General features: G+C 38.8%; 1 pseudogene; it reads left to right on the forward strand.

The window, feature by feature from the left end:
- The first annotated feature begins 3,629 nt into the window (after nucleotides 1-3,629).
- On the forward strand, nucleotides 3,630-4,011 carry LOC116269227 (annotated as a pseudogene).
- Nucleotides 4,012-4,239: the final 228 nt, after the last annotated feature.

Consider the following 4,239-nt stretch of genomic DNA (forward strand, 5'->3'; position numbering starts at 1 on the left):
GAATGCCAAATATAATCTATAAAATGGAAATCAACTGAGAGTTGTTACTGACTCTCCATAAGATGAGTCATCAATAGGTTCTGTGCAGTTTCTTTCTCCGGGTTACTCAGTCAGAGGCTTTAGGTAAAGCTCGTAAATAAGCAGGAGTCTAACATGTATTCTCCAGAGGAAACAGGTCTGAAGGTTTATTCCAAAACTGTCTGCTAGTCAATGTTAAAACTGGGAGAGACAGCTAGGTACTATACTCGTGCTCTGAGATGCTTACATGGCAATAGCACAATTGCATCTTGCCTGTGATTGTGATCCACTCATGAGCATGTCTTCCATGGTCTCTCCCTGTTTCCATTAATAATCTAGACCTACTGTGACTCTCTTTGTCATCATTTTCTATTAATCTTTCAGATTTCTATTTAGTAACTTTGTAACATGGGGCTAACAATATTCCCAGAGCTCACACAGGTCATCTATCACTATCATTCCTGTTCCCATCAGTCAGAGCAAAGAGGCCTCAAACGCACACAGCATTGGGTATAGTATTCCAAAAGCATAAAATAACATTTAAAGGTTCTAACTGATCTAACTGAATCATGTAACATAACTGTGCAAAAAAATTAAGTAAGTCACTAGGATGACTGAAGGAAAAAAAAAACAAAACAAAACCCTGCACCTATCAAACTGTAAAATTCACAATGTCTGGCATTCAAATAACATGGGGGAAAAGTGGGAAAAGGATTTAAACAGATGCTTCTTTAGAGAAGGCATATAGATGACTAACAGGTAATGAAAACATGTTAAACATCACTAATTATCAGAGAAATGCAAATCAAAACTACAATGAGATATCATCTCACATTTGTTAGGATGGTAGTTACCAAAAAAATACAAGATAAGTGTTGGTGAGAATGTGGAGAATTTGGAATTATACACTGTTGGTGGGATTGTAAAATGGTGCAGTAGATACGAAAAATAGTATGGAGATCCCTCACAAAATTAAAAATAGAACTATCAGATAATGTAGCAATCTCTCTTATGGGTATTTATCTCAAATAATTGAAATCAGGATCTTGAAAAGAAAATGCACTCCCAGGTTCACTGTAGCATTACTCACAATAACCAAGATATGGAAACAATTTGTGTCATTCCACAGATGAAGGGATGAAGAAAACGTGGTATATACATACAACAGACTATAATTCAGCCTCAAAAAAAAGGAAGAAAATCCTGCCATTGGTGACAACATGCATGAAGCTGAAGAACATTATGTTAAGTGACATAAGCCAGTTTCAGAACAAATACTTCATGAAACCACTTTTATGAGGTATCTTTATTTTATTTTTTTTTTTTTGAGACGGAGTCTCGCGCTGTGTCACCCAGGCTGGAGTGCAGTGGCGTGATCTCGGCTCACTGCAAGCTCCGCCTCCCAGGTTCAGGCCATTCTCCTGCCTCAGCCTCCGAGTAGCTGGGACTACAGGCGCCCGCCACCACGCCCGGCTAGTTTTTTGTATTTTTAGTAGAGACGGGGTTTCACCATGTTAGCCAGGATGGTCTCGATCTCCTGACCTCGTGATCCGCCCGCCTCGGCCTCCCAAAGTGCTGGGATTACAGGCTTGAGCCACCGCGCCCGGCTATGAGGTATCTTTAATAGTCAAACTCACAGAAGCAGAGAATCCAACAGTAGTTGCCAGGGGCTTGGAGGTGAAAGAAGTGAGGAGTTGTTCAATCAATATAACAATTCGATTACACAAGATGAGTAAGTTTTTGGGATCCACTGTACAGCACGTGTCTGTAGTTAATAATATGGTATTGTGCAGTGGGGAAAAAAAAGTAAAGATACTGTGTTAAGTGTTCTTGACAAGAAAATACAACAAAATAAAAAAGGAGGGGCATGAGGAAACTTTGGGAAGCATTGGATAGGTCTGTTACCTTGATGTAGTGATGGTATTATAGGTGTTTGTGTATGTCCAAACTCATCAAATTATCATTAAATATGTACATTTCTTTGTATATATCAATAATACTTCAATAAAGCTGTTTTTAAAAAGAACAATAAGAAGAAGACAGTGTTTGAGAAGAATTTGAGAAACTAGATATTCACTAGAGTAAGACTGCGGAAAGAAATATTCAATTATTTTATTCAAAGCAGCTATCTTACATCCTTGCTTTCTAAGAAAAGGTGGTTTAATTATCTCAACACTTACTAAGATAGGCATTTGAAAGAAATTTCTCTAAGAAGCAGATACAGTGAAGGTAATTTACATCTGAGCAAACAGTTGCTTTATCCTTTAAATGGTAATGGGAACGCAACAGCAAGTCTGACATGCGTTTTTGTATCCTAATTTCCAGTTTTTGAAAATAGAATAAACATAAAGCCAGTCTATTTTTGCAATTGCTATCTGATATCTGTTTTTCCTTCTTTGGGGACAAATAGAAATTTATGTGATAAAGATGACCTCTAAAATCTCTGGGATCTCTAAACTGAACATCTTCATTTTGTATAAAAGGATGCCAGTAGAATTTTGTGAATTAGTATCATAAAGTTAATTATATGTAAATGCATATCATACATTATATTTAAAAACTCACAGACCAAATATTTTAAATATATTACAAATATTCTATTACAGTGCTTTTAGAAACCAATGTTTTTAATTTTATAATTTTAGTTCTGTTTTGCGAACCTTGGTACTTTTCTGTGATCAGTGTTAGGAAATTGCAACTGCGGACAAACTCAATTACAGAGTTCATATAACTTAGAGTGGGAAGATAATGGCTTTAAATATTTTGTCCTCAGAATGGCTTAAAAACATACTTCAGGAAGTAATCCAGTCATTAGGAAATTCATTACTTAAATTTTGTCTTGGGAATAGTTTCAACATTGATCAAATGGTTCAAAAAATAAAGCAGTTGGAAGAAGTAGGTTTTTCCAAATCCTTTTGGGAAAGCATGCTACGAGCCTTTAGGAGAAAGTACTTTTGAGACTCTGGTGATTCAAGTATTTCATTTTCTTCACCAACATACTTAGTAACGCATTCTTTATTTGACAGCAGTTCAATTCTTCATTTTACTTTGCATTATTTTCTATGACTATTTTTGGATCCCACCCCCCCTACCCCTAGAGCTTAGAGGAAAAGCTTAAGTGCTTCAGTAGAGCCTTTAGGGAGGAGAGGATAAATATAGATTTTATAATTATATTCCTAGTAAGATTTGTGCCTAATGTATCTTATACTATTTATCTTCTTTTGTTGATACAAAAAAAAGAAAAAAATTTTCTCCATGATTTGTTAATGTATGCGCTATATATTATATATAATTAATATATATTATATATTTACATATATATCTGTCTATATATATAGATAGACATGCTATTTATTTTCAGGCGTATGGAAAGTTTTACTTAAAAAGGGATCTGTTCCACAAAAAGCTACATACATTAGATCAAAAGTAAAGTTGAAATTTAAAAAGCATCATGAATAATTATTAATCATTAATGATTTTTAAAAATAAACCAATGATCCCTTAATTCATCTTCAAACGACAACACCCGACAATGCCGCCCCACCCGCTCAGCCCAGCCAGCCAAGGGGAAGGTGAGCTCAGCCCGCGCCGGGGCCCCAGGAGCTCCGCGCATGGCGGGGGCCGGAGACTGGGACAGGGGCAGGCCTGTGAGCCCTCGCCTTGCCTTGCAGATCACCCTCTACGAGGACCGGGCTTCCAGGGCCGCCACTACGAATGCAGCAGCGACCACCCCACCCTGCAGCCCTACTTGAGCCGCTGCAACTCCGTGCGCGTGGACAGCGGCTGCTGGATGCTCTATGAGCTGCCCAACTACTCGGGCCTCCAGTACTTCCTGCGCCGCGGCGACTATGCCGACCACCAGCAGTGGATGGGCCTCAGCGACTCGGTCCGCTCCTGCCGCCTCATCCCCCATGTGAGTGCAGTCCCGCCGGGTCCCTTCCGTGACCTCGAGTCGCATCAGTGATCCACATGGATGATTCACACGACAGGCAATGGGATGGGATGGCAGCCTTCTTTTTTCTAGCTCTAACTATATTCTCTTTTCCTTTATTAACACCCGTAAGGTTTCCTCCCACTGAAGAAGTATGTGATGCAGTGCTTTTAACTGGACATTATTTTATTTTGCTAGTCAAATTCACCGCTACTGGGAATAAGTTGTACATGGCATTCGCTCAGAGTGTCTATGCCACAGGTAATGAATGAGCAACAGAGTTCCTTGCT

The sequence above is a fragment of the Papio anubis genome, chromosome 10 (assembly GCF_008728515.1).
Source record: "Papio anubis isolate 15944 chromosome 10, Panubis1.0, whole genome shotgun sequence".
NCBI classification, from domain to species: domain Eukaryota; kingdom Metazoa; phylum Chordata; class Mammalia; order Primates; family Cercopithecidae; genus Papio; species Papio anubis.